Genomic DNA, 20,939 nt, shown 5'->3' on the forward strand with positions numbered 1-20,939 from the left:
CCCCCTACCTAATCTACCCCCACCCACCTCCACTCCCCCCCATCATCCCTGGCAACCACCCAGATGCTCCCCTCAGAGCTCCAAACACTTCCCCAAAGAGGCTATATACGGAGGTAAAATCACTTAAAGAGTATTTTCGGGTGCAGCCTAATCCTGTTTTCTCTAATTGTGAAATGCAAATGACCCCAGTAATATATGTACTGGATCACAGAACTGGAGATGATGATTTTTTTATTTTTGTAAAAAATGTTTCCCAGAATGAGAATCCAATAAAATTTTAACACTTGGTAAAAAACAAATTCATTCAGCTTAACTCAGTGGCATCAATAGCCAATCAAGCCACTAGCTAAAGATTGGAGGAGCTCTCAGCTCATCAGGAATGCGTGAGGAGTATCCAGTTACCTGTACCCTGACAGAGCAACGCTCTGGTTCAGCTATTCACTTTATAATAGAGGTCATTAAATGTCTGAGGAGCAGCTTAAAATACTTGAAGTTTGGAATCCCACTGTAGCCCCTCTGGTCTTTAATGGAAGCAGACTCCATTTCCATTCAGGAGCAGTGAGCTGCCACCGCACAGCTCAGCTGTGTTTAACATCCTAAGAAATGGAAATACATAATTGGCTTTATGGGATTGCTTCCAGAAACACTCGAATTGTGTTATTTATTGATTTTTATGCGACAAAAAGGGTAAGAACGGCCCCAACAGCCCTGAATGTTGACGACAGCTTCCAAAGGAGCTTTGAGTACCTTCTGCTATGGGGTCCTGCAGCCCTCCTTCCTCACTCCGACCTCACAAACGGCAGAAGTGCTCCCAAATGCAGAAAGCCAGCCTACCTTCAGGACCTGTTCCAGGTTCTCCAGCTTGGCTTGGAGCTGGTGTTTCTCCTTCACAGCCAAATCGCGCTCTCTGGTCACAAGGGTGAGTTGGGGGTTGAGATGCACATACTCTGCCTTCACCTGCAAGTGGAAGGGATGGAGACAAGGAGGCTATCACAACACGCCTAAGAGCTGTGGGCATCTGTCCCCAGCTGGCATCCATTGCTTCCTCTTTAGGAGCAAAATCCTCAATTTCCTTTTAGAGAATCCTTCCCTCCCTCATTCTCCATCATGGACTGGAGAATGGACTGGGTCCAGTCCTACTAGGGGTGACTCCACATGACCAAGAGCTGGCCAATCAGCAGACGACCTCTGCCTTCCTCCCTCCCACCTCTACCACAGCCTCGGTGATTGGTTCAGGGTTGCAAATGTGCCACAGGCCTGGCCAATCAGCGCAGTCCCATGCCCTGGGTATAGTGATTGGTTGGGGAAGTCACATGACCCAATTGCATTCTGGGGACATGAGATCTTGCACTTGTATAGGAACCTGGAAGAACTCTCTCTTTTGCCCACTGAACTCGGAAAGTTAAAGACAGAAAGCTGGAACTGCTGTGGTCTTTGACATCGTGAAGGAAGAACCCATCTGAGAACATAGCCGATGAGACAAACAGAGAGATGCAGAGGGAAAAGCGGGATCCCCATGGCCTCATTTGAGCACCTAGATCAAGCTGAGCCTGAAGCTAATTGTCTTTTCCGTTTCAGTCACTTGGACCAATAGATTCTTCTTGTTTGCCTACGTCAATTTGCATAGTCTATCCCCTGTAACTATGAGCCCTAACAGATAAAGTGTTTTTCCATTGTCTATGCATATTAATTCTTGTCTAAAAATTCCACCTTATCTTAAAAGTGAATAAAAGTGCAATGAAATTCCACATGATTAGAATGCATTCCCCAATAAACCCAGAAACCACATAAATTCCATTCTCAGGCCACAACTCTCAGGGCCAAGTGACAAGCTTATTGGGAAGGCAGGTGCCATATTCAGTCTCTCTGCTGTTTGAAACAGGTAAGGGGAAGCTGTCAATGAAAGAAGTCACCATGGTTCCTTTCCCATTCATTTCATTGTAGAGACAAAACATATTTTAACCCAACGACAGCCTTGTAGTTTCTTTTCCCCCTCCCCAAGTGTAATGAATTATGGCTTCAATAACAGACTAACATAATGTCATGCTTTTCAGCTGCAGAAGTCCTTTCTATTTCAAATACTTTCCATACCAAGTGTTGGTTTAAACTGACAACTTCTGGGGCACCAAAAGAAAGGAAGGCACCCACTTGGCATTTGCAAATGGGAACGGAGTTACGGGAAAGCTGTTATTAAGAGGTCATAGAGAGGTCTCGTTCAAAGGAATGTTTTAATGCCATTCTGCTGCAATGTGATGTTATCAGGCAATGAACTTAGAGAAATAATCCAAATGCCCTGAGTGAAAGTGTCATGACCTATTTGAATTAAACCATCCTCTCTTCTGAACCTCAGTACCCTGGGGTGGAGGTTTGCAGAAAGCATCACTTCTTGTATCCTCGCTTTTCAAGAACATTAGACTTGGGAGTCATGCTTGAATGCCTCTAAATCCAGTCTCACACAGCGACCAGCATCATCTTTCTGAAATACCTGTCAGATCTTGCCTCTGCCTGCTTGAAACGTCCTGTGGTTTCCATGGGAATTAGAATAAATTCCAAACTCCCTGGTCGTCTAAAAGCCCTATCTATCTGCTACCCTGTTGCCACCATCCTGGGGACACCCTGGCCTCCTTCTGTCCCTTAAAGCCGCCGAACTTCTTCCCGCCCCGGGGCCTCTGCACCTGCGGATTCCATTGAAGCCGCAGGTCTCTACCCCGCCCTGCCCCCACCAGCTCAGGTCTGACTCCTTATTAGGAGTCACCTCAGACAGGCCTTCCCAACCCATGCAAGGTGACAAAACCCTCATCCCCACCCCTGCCTCCATTCCCCTCCCTCCCCCACTGCCACACTTTGGGCATATGTGCTCATCACTGTCCTCTGCTGCTCTCTGCCTTCTTCCTGTGGCTGCTCCCCACTGGAACGGATGTCCCACCCGGACAGGGGTTTTCTTTTGCCCAGAAATTCCCCATCTCAGAGCCCGGAGCAGTGCCTAGCAAGGAGTCAGTGGTCAAGCAAGACTTTTGTGCCGAATGGAATGGTGGGACTTGAGGAAAGTTCCAAGCCTGGAAAGGTGGCCCCGGCTCCTGTCAGCACTCCCAGACCTGGCCCCTCCATCATTCATCCCACTTTGTATCCCGAGAGGCCCATCCTCATTGCCTGCACCCCCTCCTTGTACCAGCCGGCTTCTGATAGGCTCACCCAGTGGGAGATGGGGTCAGGAAACAATGGATCAATGTGACACCCAGCCCCCGGCCCCCAGCCCTCCCCACCAGCCTGCAGGAGTTACACTGAGCTGCTCCCTGCAGAATGGTTGCTGACGAGCCTGACGCTTGGCTGGAGGCCTGGGGAGGATTCCTACATTCCCTAATTGATTAGAATGGCTTACTGAATCTAGGCCACTTGAAAAGACGGTTTACACTGAACACCTTTCCTTCTGGGAGTCTAGAATTAACTCCAAACGAGAATAAACTAGTGCTGGACAGAATGTGCCCATGTGACCAGCCCCTCAATAAAAACTCTGGTTGCTGAGTCCTGAATGGGCTTCCCTGATGGATGACGTTTCACACACATCACAGCTTGCAGCCGCGGGTCCATTAAGCGCCCTGTGTGATACTTGGGAACCCTCTTGGGAGATGACCTGGAGAGCCTGGACCTGGTCTCCTCGCGGCTTCCTCCTGTGTGCCCTTTCCCTTTGCCACCAGTGCTCTGTGTCCTTTTGCTGTAATCAGTCACAGCCCTGAGGGCAGCTGCGCACTGAGTGATGGAACCAGGCCACCCCAGCAGTGTCCTTCTACTGGAGGGGCCTCTCCCACAACTGCCTTCTGGTACCCACAGCAGGTGGCCACAGCCCCCGGCCTCTGCCGGTCTCAGACTTCCAAGACCCTTTGCAGGTGTCCTGCCCCACCCACCCACCAGTACCCACACCTTGGCTAGGACTTTCTTTTCTAAACTCTGCTCCATCCTCCATCTGGCAAGTGCTGTCTATTTCCTGTTTTCACCCTGATGGGTAAAATCTCCAAAGAAAAAACATCTAACGGTCCAGAAGCAACATGACGGCTCAGAGGCTCCCTAAACAAGGAGTTTCTAGTTTGGGGAGGAATGGATTCAGACTCATGCTTCACAGAGAAGCCAACCTGGGTTTCAGGCTCCATATGCAGAACCCAGGATGAAGATGCGTTTACTACCCAGCGTTTTATAAGAGCACCGGACAGTCAGGAATTGCCCACTAAGGGGCAGCATCCAGCTTTGGTCAAGAACAGGCAACCTCCAACCTGCGGACAGACCGTCATTCCAGTGTGAGCCTGGAAAGAAGTCACCGAGCACCGGAACCCACTCTCCCACCGGAACGGTACAAACGGTGCCAGAAGTTAGAGTCCAGCTGGCCCCTAAATCCTATTTGCCCCGAAGTGGAGCTATGTTTCTGCAGTGGAAAATGTGGTGGCAATTGCAGTAACTTCACAGAAGGCAATAACAGGGGGAATGGATGGGTCTGTTGGCCTTGAAGTGATGCTCATAAGGAAAGTAAAAGAATAGAAGTTCACGGAGGAGAGTCCAGGCAGCGTCCATGGAGGACCTCGGGGGCAAGTCAACGACATTTACTCTTTCTTGCTTGTGATGGAGTCTTGCTCTGTCGCCCAGGCTGGAGTGCAGGGGCACAATCTCGGCTCACTGCAACCTTCACCTCCCAGGTTCAAGGGATTCTCGTGCTTCAGCCTCCCAAGTAGCTGGGATTACAGGTGCACGCCACCATGCCCAGCTGATTTTTGAATTTTTAGTAGAGATGGGGTTTCACCATATTGGCCAGGCTGGTCTTGAACTCCTGGCCTCAAGTGATTTGCCTGCCTTGGCCTCCTGAAGCACTGGAATTACAGGTGTGGGCCACCGCACCTAGCCCGATATTTACTCTTTAATGGAGCTCATCTCATGTCACAATAATGGCTTTGCATTTGACTTAACATTCCCTATATTGTTGTCCTTTTGTTGACCAGGATGATGAAGGCCACGGCCCTGGTTTGCAACAAGGAGGAGAGGGTGTGTGGACCAGGAGGGGGCGGATAACCCAAGAGACTCATTTCCTGGATGTATAATGGCTGAATAATGGCCCCACACAAAGATGTCCACATCCTAGTTCCTAAAGCCTGCAAATATATCACTTTCTGTGGCAGAAGGGACCCTGAAGATGGGATTGCGTGGAGGGTCCTGGGAGTAGGTGAGCACCTGGGTTATCCAGGTGGGCTCTTTGTAATCACAGAGTCTTTATCAGGAAAAGCAGAGTCAGAGATGAGAAAGAGAGAGCTTGGACCATGCTTTGCTGCTGGCTTTGAAGACTGGGGAAGGAAGCCAAAAAAAGGCAATGGGAGACTCTCCCCCAGAGCCTCAGGAAAGAACATAGCCCTGCTGACACCTTGACATTAGGACTTACAACCTCCAGAGCTGTGAGACACAATGTAGTGTTTAGGGGAATTTGTAACAGCAGCAATAGACAACAGATGCAGAAGTCAGCTACACAGCAGTCCTCATCACCACAAGCACGCAGCCAATTTTCACTCTACGCCAGCAACTGACACCTGTCCCAGGAAAGCCTAAGCCCCAGGGAGCTGGGCCGGACATCCCCTCACCCCTCCCCCTCCCCTCAAGTAAAGGTCTGTCACTTCCTCTACTGGTGTGGCCCCCAGGGCTTCAGTCGCTCCCCTAACCCTGCCTGCACCTCCCTAAGAATGCCTAACAGCCTCCACAATTGCTTCTGGGGGATGTGCCATCTCTCTCCTGCTGGGACCAGACCAAGACTGTGTGTGACATGGTTCTGATGACCCTGGAGCAGAATTCTCTGGAGGACGATGACCTCTCATGAAACCATGAAACAGAGCTTCATGAGGAAAGCTTCAGCCCCCTCCCCCCACTTTCTTCCTCCTGCCACAGTGGAGATGCAATCCTTCGAGACGGAATACCACCTGTCTCGGTGTCATGGAAGCCACCCTCCACACACGTCATAGCTGGACAGGGGCCCCTGAGCCCTCACTCCTGCTCCAGGCAGCTGCCTCTGGCCGGGGCACCACCTCTGGGCTTCTTAAGCATAACAGTGTCCCCGGTGTGTAAACCACCTAGCTCAGCTTCTGTGAGGTGCAACTGGAAATAATCCCAGCTGATAAACCTGGAGAAGGGGCATTCTCTAACTTGGCAGCCACTAATCCCACCTGGATAGAGGACTGACACTGCTAAATTTAAAACACTGTAAATATTGGCTCCAGTAGGCCACGCAGATGCCGGCATCCGGGGCCGGTGGCCCAGAGGAGGGCCTGGCAGTCTCTTCTCCGCCTGGTTGGGCTTTGCAGCTCTGCTCATGCCAGGGGCCTGGGTGGACAGGCCCTTGGCTGACAAATGCCTGGCCTCTGGCTAAGCACAATACAGTACAGGGGTGCAGGGATCCCCGCTGCATCAAGGTCTCTGCCTCTAAGTCCGACACATTTTTTTTTTTTTTTTTTTTTGAGAGAGAGACAGAGTCTTGTTCTGTGGCCCAGGCTGGAGTGCAGTGGCAGGATCTTGACTCACTGCAACCTCGGCCTCCTCCTGGGTTCAAACGATTCTCCTGCCTCAGCCACCCGGGTAGCTGGGATCACAGGCGCACTCCACCATGCCCAGCCAATTTTAGTATTTTTAGTAGAGACGGGGTTTCTCCATGTTGTCCAGGCTGGTCTCAAACTCCTGACCTCAGATGATCTGCCCGCCTCAGCCTCCCAAAGTGCTGGGATTACAGGCGTGAGCCACCGCGCCTGGCCTGGGTCCCGGCCCATTGCTCCTGGACTAGGACAGTCTCCCAGATGTTCTCGAGGGCCAGGTCATTCTCCTACTAAAGAAGAAAGTGGACTTGGAGTGACAAAGATGACTTGGAGATTTTCACTAAGACACATGACCAAGGAAAACACGTCCTAGATGTTTGAGGTTAGGAGCCCAGAAGAGTCTTCCTTTGTCCTGCTTAAATGCAAGGTGAAGAACAGTTGCCTCTTATGAGATTTCTTCAGAGAATAACATTCAGCTGCAACCCTGGGCTGGACACTCACCTTTTAGTCAAAAACTTAGCCTCATGAATCCCAAACGCTGCTGTGGATCATCCTTGCCAACTTTCATAATTTTCCTACTAGAAAAATGTTTACAGAGGGAAGCTGCTAGTCAGTTGCATGGCTGTCATGCACGCCAGTGTTTCCCAGCTGCACCTGTCCTCCTACAACCTCGGCCTTCTGGCCAGCAAGTAAGAGAGGATTTCCCAGGTTTCAGGAAATTCTGATCCATGCTACAGCATGTGGTCAGAGGTCATGAACTTAATGAGCTACTAGCAGCCGGCTCCAGAATGTCGGTCCTAACAGGGTTTGAGTGATTCTACAAGACGTGCTCACCGCACAGAAACACAACAGCACGTTAATAACCCCGGCATCAGATCCCGACGCTGGATTGAATTTTATTCCCTAAAAACATTTTGTAAGAGTGAACTGTCCCCAGCAATCCTGCAAGACCTGCACATGTGCCCCAGAACTTAAAGGACAATTAAAGAACAAAAAAGAGAGCACTCTTCTTCACTTTGATCCACACACACACTCATTTCTGTTTTGAAATGCAGATTCTCTTCTCGTGGCAGCAACAGTGGTACCAGGTGGAAGACAGGCTTGAAATATTTGGCATCAGATATTCAACGTGGTGAAAACCTTGAACCTCAGACCTGCTACAGGACCAGGGCAGGGAGAAGGAAGCTTCACAGGCCCCTTCTAACCCAAGCAGAGAAGAAATTTGAATTATTTTTCTGAAATCAACACAAGGCTGGGTTTGCAGGCTACAAAGGCATCAAGTGCATTCTCTGCACTTAGATCCCAGAACTTGGTTTCCTTCCACAAGGCTGCCTGCCTAAGAGAACCCAATACTCCAGATAGCCCAATACCACAGTTTGCACCTAAGAATCAAACATTTCTGCACAGGGAAAATGCTGGCAATGCAATCTCTTTGCATTCATAATTAAGAGCTCTGATAATTAATTTCCATCTCTTAATCAGGGCTACCGAAAAGCAGTTTGCAACTCCAAGCAAGAATCAGATACGGGAATTGTTGATCCCCAAGTGTCTCCAGGGACCCAGAAGGGCCCTGGTGTTTCTGCAGGTTTGTGCTGACAGGCCTACCCAAGAGTCTGGAGGGACAGCTGAGTGCTTCCATCAGCACAAACTCACCCCACCCCTTCAGCCTCCCCAGCTACCAAGGACCGCAAAGATGCTGGGCCCAAGAGACAGTCTCTGGGGACTGCCACTCTGTCAGTGCCTGCCACTGGCACTTTGCAGGTAGCCAGCCCGGGCACTTTGAAAGAAAGCCATGCTCTGCAAAGCAGGCATGCTGCAGGACGGACCTGGGGGTGCCCTGCCACCTCTGGCAAGGCACTGCTCTTCCTGTCCACGCCGGGTGAGCCGGTTAGCCACTGGGCTCCCTCAGACACACCTGCAAAGCAGAAGCAAAGGCCAGCTCATTTCCTGTGCCTTGCAGCCTTGTTTAAAAGGCCAAGCTGAGAAGACAGCAGGGGGAGAAATTTCAAACCTCAAGCAAACAAACAAAGCGGTTTGAATCCTACAGGAGCAGGGATGTCCAGCTGCACCACCAGCCAGCCAGGAAAGGAGCCCATTGCCTCTGCTGTGAGGGCTAAGCGCTGGGACCCCACCTCCGCCGGCCCTTGCTGGCCTGGTCAAATGCCCCACCCCACCCTCCCCCACAGCTGGCATCGCCTCTCCAGGTGCAGGAGCCCAGCTCAGCAGCGGAACGTGAGCACATGCAGCTATTTCAGTCTAAGGAAGAAAGCCATCCCAGGATCCAACCTCCCCGTGCCCAGCTCCCCACCAGTCCTGTCGTCAGCCTGCACTGGAGGCCTGAAACACCCCCATCCTTTTACATTTTTGCTCCTATTTGAAGAAAAATACTCCCGGCCTAAGAAAGTCACTAAGCCTTATGATGCATTCAGACCTCAGTGTGAGTGAGTTTATCAGCCCTTCCTGAAAGTATAGGTTTGGAAAGGGAGGGCTGGTGGAAAAATGGGGAAAGCATACTACTTGGAGAGTCAGGATATATTAAAACACACCTTTTTAAGAAAAATTGTGGTAAAATACACATTACATAAGATTTGCCATCTTAACTATTTCACTTGCAGGTACCTCAGCGGCATTAAGAACATTCACACTATTTACAATCACCACCATCCATCTCTAGAACGCTCTTCCTCTCCCCCAGCTCAGACTCTGTCCCCATGAAACACCACCTCCTACACCCCTCCACCCAGCCCCGGCTCTTCCATTCCACTCTTCATCTCAATGGAGCTCACGACTCCAGGAACCTCATATAAGTGTAATCAAACAGCGTCTGCCCTTTGAGACTGGCTTATTCACTTAGCAAAATGTCCCCAAGTTTCGTCCATGCTGCAATGTCAGAGTTTCCTTTTCAAGGGTCAGTAATATTCCACTGCACACACATGCCACATGTTGTTTATTCACTCAGCCTTCAGTGGAAATGTGGGTTATTTCCAATTTTTGGCTACTATAAATTTGTAACATGTACACATATCTATTTGAGATCCTCCTTTTCAATTTTTTTTTTTTGAGACTTAGTTTCACTGTTACCCAGGCTGGAGTGCAATGGCATGATCTCAGCTCACTGCAACCTCCACCTCCCAGGTTCAAGTGATCCTCCTGCCTCAGTCTCCCAAGTAGTTGGGATTACAGGCATGCGCCACCATGCCCAGCTTATTTTTGTATTTTTAGTAGAGATGGGGTTTTGCCATGTTAGTTAGGCTGGTCTCGAACTTCTGACCTCAGGTGGTCCACCCACCTCGGCCTCCCAAAATGTTGGGATTACAGGCATGAGCCACCTTGCCCAACCCCCTTTTGAATTCTTATACCTGGGATTGGGATTGCCGGATCATATGCAATTTTATTTTTAATTTTTTTGAGGGACTTCCATACTGTTTTCTGTAGTGGTTGCACCATTTAACATTCCCATCAACAATGTGCAGGATTCCAGTTTCTGTACATTCTCATCAACACTTGTAATTTCCTGAAAAACACACCTTTTTTTTTTTTAAAGGCCTTTGTGTCAAATCAAGAAACCTCTAACATTTATATTTAATTACTAGAAGTCAGTATTCCTTGAAATATACATTAGCAAAGCTGCAAAATTAAAACCATCCATCAGTTCAAAGCTACCCATCATTCAGTAGATGTTGACAGAGCACCTACTACGCATCCTGTGAAGGTGCAGCAGAGACAGTGACGGATGTGACAGTAAAGGCGTCTGCAACCACGAGCCCACATTCCCGTAGGAGACAGACAAACACGGAAGTGAAGACCTGTGATAGACTAAGACAGCAAGAAAAGATACGAAGAACATGAAAACAGGGGTGGCCACATAGAGACAAAAGGGGTGGAGGGAGAACTGTTACAGTGGACGTTAGAGCCACAAATGCTGCTCGCTGGGGGGATGCATAACCTGGGGCTTGAAAGGCAAGACGCTCCCAGCTGTTGAAGATGAGGGAGCAGAGGGTTCTAAGCAGAGGCACCCATCAAATGCTGAGACAAGCTTAGGGATCCGAGGAACAAAAGTCAGTCAGAGGTAGATGGGAGGCCGCAAGGTGGACAGGATGGTGGCCACAGGGAGAAGCCTCAGCTTTATTTATGGAAGGCACTGGAAGGGTCAGAGGACTGCGTGATCCAGCAGCATCACAAGATCACTTCAGTTGCCACAGGGAAAGAACCACAGCATGACAAGGGAGCTAGACTGGCCAATGAGAAAATGGCTTTGGCATCTGGGAAAGAGAAGAGGACCATAGCAGAGAGGAGGGGAGGACCACGGCGGAGAGGAGGGAGGACCCACAGTGGAGAGGAGGGAGGACCATGGCAGACAGGAGGGGAGGACCACGGCGGACAGGAGGGGAGGATCATGGTGGACAGGAGGGGAGGACCACAGCGGAGAGGAGGGAGGACTGGAGAGAGGACCCACAGCAGACAGGAGGGGAGGACCACAGCGGAGAGGAGGGAGGACCACAGCGGAGACGAGGGGAGGATCACAGCGGAGAGGAGGGAAGGACCCCAGCAGAGAGGAGGGGAGGACCACAGCGGAAAGGAGGGGAGACCCCAGCGGAGAGGAGGAAGGACCCACAGCAGAGAGGAGGGGAGGACCACAGCAGAGAGGAGGGGAGGACCACAGTGGAGAGGAGGGGAAACCCCAGCGGAGAGGAGGGGAGACCACAGCGGAGAGGAGGAAGGACCCACAGCAGCGAGGAGGGGAGGACCACAGCAGAGAGGAGGGAAGACCCCAGCAGAGAGGAGGAAGGACCCACAGTGGACAGGAGGGGAGGACCACAGCAGAGAGGATGGAAGACCCACAGTGGAGAGGTGGGAGGACCACCGGGGCATGTGTGGCGCTGACGTGGCTGGCTGCCACGTGCTCCATGGTTTGAATGCATCCTCCAAATTTCATGTGTGGGAAACTTAATCCTCAACAGGGCAGCACTGAGAGGTGGAGCGTTTAAGAGGTGACTGGATCATGAGGACTCTGCCCTCATGAATGGATTAGGGGATTAATGGGTTAATGGACCAGTGGGTTATCAGGGAGTGGAACTGTTGGCTTAATAGGAAGGGAGCCCTGAGCTGGTCTGTGAGTACACTCAGCCCCCTCGCCACAGGGTGCACTGCAATGCCTTGGGACCCTGCAGAGCCCCCATCAGCAAGAAGGTCCTCACCAGATGCAGCCCCTCACCCCTAGATTCTCAGCCTCCATCGCTTAAGAAATAGATTCCTTTTCTTTATAAAGTACCGAGTTTCAGGTATTCTGTTATAAGCAACAGAAAACAGACTCAAACAGGGAGTTCGATTTGTATGAAGAAAGAGCAGTGCCCAGGAGGCCCCAGCATGGGGCCACACCATTCACTGGGGAGAAAGTGGTTTGGGAGAGTGGACACCAATGGGTTCGTTCTGCCTTGTTGTTAAAGATACAGGTGCCTAATAGACTTCCAAACAGAGATAACCAGCAGACAGTGGATGAGACATCACTGGGTGCCTCACGTGCTGGTCATGTGAAGAGGTGGGGAAGACCTGGCTCAGGCTCTCAGGCCACCCTCACGCTGGTGTTCACTGATTCCTCCCTGCCTCTTCCCAGTTGTTCCTCCCTGGCTAAGCCCCCTCCTCCCGGGCTCCAGGCGGTCTGTGGATGGTGGTATCAGTTACCTTGTCATGCTGCCAGGCCCTTGTGGGAAGGCCTGCATGATGGGACCTCAGGCGATGCTCTCCCTGGGCGGCATCCTTCAGTTCATTTCCCTAGGACAAAAGGAAAGGACATGTGAGATGGTGCCCCAGTGTTCAGAGACTTGGTAGAGTGCAGGGGTTAGGAGCTCTGATTTGGAAATGAAACCCAAGGTTGGGCACTGATTCTGCAATCCATAAGCTGTGTACAAGTTGGGACTGATTTCTCTCTTTTTTCCAAACTGTAAGTTTACTAATCTACAAAATGCAATGATGTTATACTTTATGGTGATTAGACATAATAAAATACTATATATTAATAACTTAGTGTCTGTGTCCTAAGAAAGCAACAGAACTTCTCACCAATTGGAGTTATTAAGCTTTGACCTATCCCTTTCCCAATGAACACTGCTCCAAGCATACAGCCACAATGAACATAGAGAAAGTTTAGCAAGATTTAGCCACTCAAAAATAACATAAAACTTTCCAAGGACTAGATGGCTAGAACACAACGTGGTGAGTGGAACTCCTGGAACCTTGTAGATTTGGAGTCCAAAAATAGGCAGGGAGAACTGAGAGTCCCACTTTTTCAGGATATCCAAGATTCAAGAGACCTGAACTAAGGTCACCACATGACCTGAGGCAACAGTTAATCCCCCAGAAAAAGCTGAAAATAATCTATCACCTCTGACCAGAACTACAGCTTTTATGAGGTGATGCACCTAGAGAGTCAAGAGGGAGGAGACCCTATTTTAGGCTCATTTTTAGGGCTTGTCTTACTCTCGAATATCACCATGGCACAGCAACTCTGAGCTGCCAATAATAAAATCTAATTCAAGACTGGGAGCACCTAAGGTATGATACAGTAACTACAAATAGGTAGGAGAGGGAGAGTGAGCACAGAAATGGGAGTAAGAATCTCTCATTCAAGATGAGTCTGAAAAGAGTAATTGCAGAACACATAAAGAAAACTAACCCTACTAAAGAGATCCCACAAAATTAATAATCGGGAAGAATTTACTCCAGAGGAAATAAAAATAATAAAGCAACCTGAAAAGGACTTCAATAAGTAAGTTGAGAATCCTAAAAGGAATGATATCCATTACAAAAGGTCAAAAGAGACGCAGAGGGATAATCAACGACTCACAGTGGAAGGCTGCTGGAACCACACCAGCTACCAGCTGTCAGGCTGAAAACTTCTTTTTCCCCCATTGTTCAAGTTTGTTCTCTGACCACACCCTAGATGAATTAATGCTGGTGGGACACTCCCTTGAATTGATCTGGTTCATCTCCATTATAATATTTCGAGTGCTCAGAGTCTAGGCTCCATTCACACTCACAGTAGAAAAGCAGCAGGGAATCACTGGTTTCAACACTTCCCACAAGGAGAGAGGCTCCTCCTGGCTATTTTCAGCTTCCTTTTTTCAGTCAACCTTCCCTTTCTCTTAGCCACAGTCAAAACGAGCCCTGCTACTGCCTGGCACCTACATTTTCACAACAATAAAACACAGCAAAGGAACCCAAACATAAAAGACTGTGGTGCTTTGTTCTGGGAAACAATGATTCCCCCAGCCTGTGGGAAAGTGATTGATAATGGAGTGATTCCCTTCTCTCTTCTGAGATGGTCTGGATGGCATAACATTTAGCGTTGTCTTTCTCAAGCAAAGCAGATCATCATGTAGTCCCACACTGGTTTCTTGAGAGAACTGAAGATTCTTTGGCATATCCCACATAGGGGAACCTCTGGGGGTCTTAGGGGGTAGAATGGGTGTACTAATCAAAACACCTGGCTGCTGACCTCAGAGGCTGACATGACCCAAGGTAAACTAAGGCAGCAACAGCTCAGAAAATTTGAGAACAACAGACATTTGAAATAGCGGTTAGATGATGAGTTCTGAGGTCAAACGGCTCAACACAAACTGGAGCCCTCCCAAATGTGACCTTGGACAAGCTGCCTGGTATCCCTGCATTCTCTGTGACTTAAGGATGTAAAAGCTGTCATCCTAGCAGATGTTATGAGGATTCAAGGACATCAATCTCACAGAACATTGAGCACATCTTACTGCACAGGGTCAAGGCTCAAACAAGCGGCCCCTTCCCTCCCAAAGGCACTGCAACGGCTGCCTGCCTCTTCTATGTTCTGCCACCAAACAGCCACCTGGTTCACACCATCCGCCTCTCTCTGCATCTCATTTAGGAAGAGTGAACTGTAAGAATGGAGCACAGGGAAGAGAAACAAGGCTGGTCTTTCACCCAATTTTCTGGTGGTTGTAGAAATGCTTACATCTATCTATTTTACTTATATTCCATCTCAGTGATTCAAGGTCAGTTGCTTAACCCATGAAATGAAATCTATCTTCCCAGGAAAAAAGCTCAGAATCTTAATCCACGATATTCCCATGCAAAGGGAGAGAAACATCTTCATCTCTTTCCAGTGTAGCCTCCCAAACTGGCCCAAGCGTGAATAGGCACTGAAGTCAGGTACCACTTACTATACTGGGCGCAGCCTGCTAAAAGCAGCCAGTCACAGGGAGAGCTACTGAAAAGCAACATTGTCTTGAAACTAACGACCCCCCCACCCCACACTTCAAGAATCACAAAAGACTTAGCCAAGTGCCAAAGCCCTTCCTACCTGGATGGTAAAAGAAACCCACTCAGTGACAAAGACAGCCAGGTAAAGGCACAAAGAAAATGGCAAAGGTACCAACTTGAGCCTCCTCCAACTATGAGACTTTATTTGCCAGATTACAAGCATCTCACATTGTCCATGCTTGTTTACCCTGAAGGAGCCCAGAGGTGGGCACAGGGACCTGTGGTTCCACACGCAGCTCAGCAGGGAAGCCAGCATTTGTCCCCACTGTCCCCTGTGGTGGTGGGCACAGATACCTCCCTGACATGCATGTGTTTGCAGGCCTTGGAGGGAAATTCAGAGTCTTCTGCTCACCTTTCTGATCCTGTGAAGATGCTGAACAGCAAGGTGACTTACCCTGGAAGGCCTCCTAACTGACCCTGTGCGCTAAGAGAGCTGTCCACCCAGGGAAGTGGGCAGTACCCCGATTAAATCAAGCCTTCCTGAATTAATCAGAGCCGCTGAAGAAATGCCACCAAGCAAAATGCAGATCACTACACGCTGGTTGCACACTTGAGACCAGAAGAGCTCTGAAATGTGGACCTGGAATTGCAACACAACAAAACGAGAGTCCCCAGCAGCCAGCGTGGTGGCACCAGCCATGACAATCCCCAGGAGGAGGAATAGGAGTAAGACGGGGCGGGGGCGGACTAACATAATCTGACACTGTCTGAGTAACAGGGTTTTCTACAGCCTGGGGGGAGGCACCAGCACATGGGCACCTCAGATCTCACAAACGCACGTGTGGTTCCATGCTGCAGAGTAACCGACACCCTCGCTGGGTCCCCCATCGTGGGGTTTTGACGCTGTTGAGTACCGACCACATCTGGGTGCCCAGTAGTCTAGTGTGATGACTCATGCCCGCCGCCTAGTGACAGGGAGCTGGTGACTCCCATGCTGCTGAGACCCTGGCAGGGAAACTTTCTCAGCTCCAGCTGTAGGAACCACCCCTGTCTCAGCTTTGTGACCTGAAATATAACAATCGTGAGAAGAGAAAACCTGGCTTCCAGATCTCTCTGCTTCTTCAGAAATGGAATGGCTTTCTTTTCCAGGGACGGACACGTAAGCATTGTGACCAGAATCGCTTCTGTCTCTGATCCCTTGAGGTTAAGGCCACACACAAGAGGGGTGAGGGTTCCCAGCCCATGGGTGCCCTCTGGAGACAGGGCCTACCCTGTAAGAATCAAAACACACCATCTGTGGAATTTATCATCTGCAGCCACAGAGAGGAAGCACACTTCCTTACTTCCACTCACGCCCACCGGAGCGTTCGGGGTTTGGTTTGAAGACTCCTAGCACCACGTGTCACCAAAACCCCCACCCAGGGCAGCTACAGAATACGCCAGTTAAGGAGAAAGTTTAATCCATTGCTCTCCACTAACACATTAAACAGGAATGCCTTCATTTTATTTTCTAGTTGCTGTGTTGCAAAATGATGGGCAAAAAGTGAATTCTAATGAGGATGAGGGAGGAAGGAAAAGCACCAAGCAAGCCTCCCAAATGCCTCCGCTCACTGGGAGAGGCACGCAACACGCACCCCGGACAGGGCCAGACGTTCTAGAGGTTAGGGAACGCGGCAACCGGCCGGCCCAGGCCACGCTCCTAGACAGCAGCTGCGACCCTGTCCCTCCTGTGGGGGCCATGTGGGGACAGAAACCAGCTCTGACAGCTCTCCGTGTCTTTAGCAGCTGCAATGCTGGGTTTCCATCCAAAACATCCCTGTTGGGATATGGCAGCTACTAATTCAAAACACACACACCATGGACTCCCTCCCAAAACAAACGTGTCTGCAGGTGGAGTTCGACTTAAAGGTAGGGGTTCCCTACCTTTGCGACTCCCTCCCAAAACAAACGTGTCAAAACGGCCAGACTTGCATAGAGTCCAAGTGCAGGTGAGGTGAGGGAGATGCAGGGAGCCCCGGGGGGAGGGCGTGTGCGGACTCCCTGTGTACAGGGAGAGGAGGAGCAGGTGGGTTTCCACAGAGGATGCCCCATGGTGCCTGAGGCCACCTCCCGCCTGCTGTGGACTGAATCGCATCTCCCCAGATTCTTACCTTGAAGCCCTGGTGCCCAGGGTGACTATATTTAGAGACAGGGCTCCTAGGAGGTACTGAAGATTACATGAGGTCATGAGATCCTAACCTGGTGGGGCAGGGGCTTTCCAAGAGGAGGACAATCTTGGTCTCTCTCTGTCTCACGCTGTCTATTTCAGTTTTCTTTCTGCCTCTGTCAGTCTTTCTGTCTCACTTTTCTGCCTCTGTCTCTGTCTCTCTGCCTGTCTCTCTCTGTCTCCACATCTGTTTCTCTGCTTCTCCTTCTGTCTCTCCCAGTCTCATCTGCCTCTCTCTCTCTCTGCCTCCATGTCTCTCTGTGTCTCTGTTTCTCTGCCTCTCTGTCTCTATTTCTGTGTGGGGAAGAGGGGTTCTCTCCCTCCAGCTCTCTCTGTCCCCCACCCACCACCTGGCCACATGAGGACACAGTGGGAAAACAGCCATCTGCAAGTCAAGAAGCAGCTTGCACCAGGAACGGAACCAGCCAGCAGCTCGGTCTTGGGCTTCCAGCCTCCAGGACCGTGAGAAAGGAGAGCTCTGTGATTGAAGCTGCCCGGTCCGTGGGATACCGCTACGGCAGCCCAAGCTAGTGCACAGCCCCTGCTAAAGCAGTGAGGTGTGGACAGGTGCCTTTCCAGAGTCTCCTGAGGCAGCTCGAGGGCTTGTCCAGGAAGAAACCGGGACTTCTGAAGACACCACCTTCCCCATCAGGAGCTCTGGTTAAATCCCCATTTCAATGGACAAGGTGGCCACATCTCTGGGGGAGAAACTGACATAAGAAAGGAAAAAGAAGGTTCTTTTGATAACTTGTTGATTTATTTCACTAATCCCTCCATCACCACCACCGAGTGAGTAGGTGCCAGTACGTGGCTCGGCAGGGGGCCCAGAATGAGGGGTGAGGAACAGCCCCGCCCCCAGGCTGGAGGGTGCAGACAGCCCAGGGCATTCCAAGTGGGGATGGCAGGAACACGGGTTGCTATGGGGAGAGGTGAGAGAGGAATTCTCGTCTCTCCTGGCACGGATCTGGTCTCAGAGGTGGGTAAGAGGGTCCACCCAGCACAAACACATAAGAAATGCATGAAAGACACAGCAAGACTTCTGGCTCCCAGGACCTGCCATCCGCACTACAGGATTCAAAACCATAAACACCCAGTCTCCTGGCAACGTGGGACAGGACACAGTGAGACACTTCCTTGAGACCTCTGCTCCATTGGCCTCAAAGTAAAGAGGCTTCCTGCAGGTGCCGGGATGGCACAACAGCCCTGGAGATGGACGCTGCTCTGGAGTGGGGGAGGATTTGGACAGGGAAGCACCTCTGAGACAGTGGACACGTTAATTAACCTGGCACGTCTTTCCCAACGCATCAATGCAGTTAATTCTTGTGTAAATGCAATGCAGCCTCCCAAGAGTATAGAAGCTCCTTCTCTGCTCTTCTGTGTCCTCTACCTGTGGTTCCAGAGGCATGAACCCAGCTGGGCTACCGGTGGCCTCAAGCAGAGCCTAGCAGGGGACATCCTCGCATGTGACCAGCCCCACAGCGAAGAGAACACACAATGGGGAGAGAGGCTGGACGGGCGCTGGGGGTGGCAGGCGTGGAGAGGCAAGAAGGGTTGGGCGGTGAGGACTTTGTGAGCTTCAGTGAGGAGTTTGTACTTTATATAGAATGAAATGCAGGAGTTGTCAAAAGCGTTTAAATGAAATAATTTTTTTAAAAAATCTGCACTTGAGAAATACCTTCTGGACGGTAAAGGGATTGAAGAGGGTCAGGCTGAAGCCAAAGAGACCAATATACACTTATTTAGGGAACAAGTGCCAGCAGCCTGAACTGAGATGATGGCAGCAGAATGAGGAAGGCGGGTCCAGGAATTACGAAAGCAGGTGGAATAGCACGGCTTGGCGATGAGAGAAGGTGGTGTCACATTCTGGCTTGGGGCTGCAGATGCAGGGAGGGAGAAAGCGCGGGTTTAAGGGATGGGCCATGTTCAGTGATGCTGGGGCCTGGTGAGTGTGAGACCCCACATGAGGCCCAGTGGGAATGCTCAGCAGACAGTTCCCCATGTGGCCTAGAGCTCAGGAAGGAGAGCCTGGCCCAGACTCAGGTGAAAGTTGCACTGATACAGATGCCACGTTGAGTTGTGGGAGGCAGGAGCTCTCAGCAAGATTAAGGATCAGGAGACAGAGCTGGGCTGGCACAGATCACAAATGGGCCTGAGCGGATCCTGTAGAGTGCAGGGCAGAAGCAACAGGAAGCCAGCCCTGGGCTGTCTTAGAAGCTGAGTGAGCGGAGCCTTGAGAGCAGGGGCCGGCAGGTCAGCTGCTGCCCAGAAGCGAAGCAGGATGAGGATGGCACAGCGTCTCATGGATGCAGCATCACGGACATCTCCATGACCTCCAGGAGAGGTTCTGGTGATGGGATAAACAGAGGACAGCATCAATGGGTGGGAGATGAAAAGGAAAAGGGAGGAAATGCTTTTTGCAGAGTGCTGGGCAAGAAGAGGCACAGGGAGACGAGGCCATTATTTGAGCCTCTTGGTGCATGGATGACCAAGGAAGGTGGAGACAGAAGGCCCTGGGGGCAGTGGCAGAGTCAGTGACTCCACCTTCCCCCACAGGCGAGTGGGGAGTGGATGGCTGTCAGAAACAGTGACCCTCCAGCGGGCCCAGTCAATGCTGAGGGCGGTAACATTCGTAGGGGGATTGGAGGGCACAGATGGGCACACTTTGAGGGCAACAGAGAGAAGCAGGGGGCACTTGGGGATGAGATTGCATGGGGGAGATGACACAGGGGGCTCCTGCTGGATGATGTGGCACCTTTGATTCCTTGGGCTTCTACGCTGAGCCAAGAACCAACACAAGCTCTTTGCTTTCCTCCTCTTCCTTCTGAAATCTCATCCAGTGCTCCCAGCACTGCTATGTGGCAGACACACTTGCTATCCTGCTTGTCAGGGAAGAAACTCATGTGCAAGGAGGTTAAGTAACTGAGTGAGCAGCCTCCCCCAAGCATGCTGAGGGGTGGGTCTCAAGCCCAGGCAGTGCAGCTCTCGGGTTTGAGACCTCCTGCTCCCCACCCCAATTCGCCTCTGATTCTCCTTAGGAAGACCATCGCCCAGCTGCTCCCTGGGTCCTGAGGCTCAGAGCAAGGTTCAGAAACGCCTCCAGTTGGCAGAGGTGGGGGGTTCTGGAAGGACTGGGGCATCTTCCCTTGCACTGGGGGCTGCAGACACAGTCTTGGGGACCTACAAAAATATTTTCTGGTATTTTTACTTCCATGAAATCTCCAAGAATATATAAAGGAATAACTGTGTACCCTATTCAGGATCAAAGGCCAACATCTGCATTTGGGTTTGCGGCCCTGATACGCCGGCCTGAGAATCACCATATCGACTGTCCTGAGATGATGAAAAATGAGGAAGGCTAACTTCAACGGGGCTTTTGTGCTCAATGAAAGCCAGGTGACTTCTGCAGGCTCAGGCAGCAAAGATTTTGCAAGAGTTTGAAAGAGATCAATAGGAGGAACTGAATCAACTTCCCACCAACTGTACGATGGTGTTAACTTTACCTATAAGAGGAAATGTGATTTAAGTAAAATGTCACATGACACATTAAGTCAGAGTGAGTTTGGGTTTTGGATTTTATTGGCCTCTTGAAGTTGTTTCTCTTTGATCTGCTACTTCATTTTGGCCTTATGATTTAGAAAAGCCATAAAAATTTTATAGCTGGTTTTACCTCTGGACACATGTAATTACATAATGAATTATAAATACATAACCATATTATGCTTAAACGTAGACTATGTAGTTATAATATGCAAGTCTCGTAGAATAATATTATATAAGAAAGATGTAATTATCAATTATAATACGTATAATAAAAATAATCTAAGTCAACACTGGCGTGTGCTTGGTAATATTTTTCTTTCTGAAAAGGCTTCGTAGGTGGTGCTTGCCTAAAGGCAGGGATGGGAAAGTAACGTGAAGAAGGAAAGGGAAGAAAAGCCTGTTGGTGTGAAGCC

General features: G+C 50.3%; 1 protein-coding gene across 17 annotated transcripts in view; it reads right to left on the reverse strand.

Annotated features, from left to right (window-relative positions):
- The window catches only part of RIMBP2 (RIMS binding protein 2), a 315,585-nt gene that overhangs the window by 113,695 nt on the left and 180,951 nt on the right, over positions 1-20,939 (reverse strand). For 16 of the 17 annotated variants that reach the window (XM_032244321.1, XM_032244259.1, XM_032244314.1 and 13 more), the window contains 2 exons: positions 12,234-12,323; positions 835-957 (listed from right to left, as the gene is read on the reverse strand). The gene's annotated coding sequence lies outside the window, so the exon portion shown is untranslated. The remainder of the gene's footprint in view (positions 1-834; positions 958-12,233; positions 12,324-20,939) is intronic. The other variant, XM_032244292.1, reaches the window with a different exon arrangement.

This window comes from Sapajus apella, unplaced genomic scaffold (assembly GCF_009761245.1).
Source record: "Sapajus apella isolate SASKATOON/1434 unplaced genomic scaffold, GSC_monkey_1.0 scaffold2, whole genome shotgun sequence".
NCBI classification, from domain to species: Eukaryota; Metazoa; Chordata; class Mammalia; order Primates; family Cebidae; genus Sapajus; species Sapajus apella.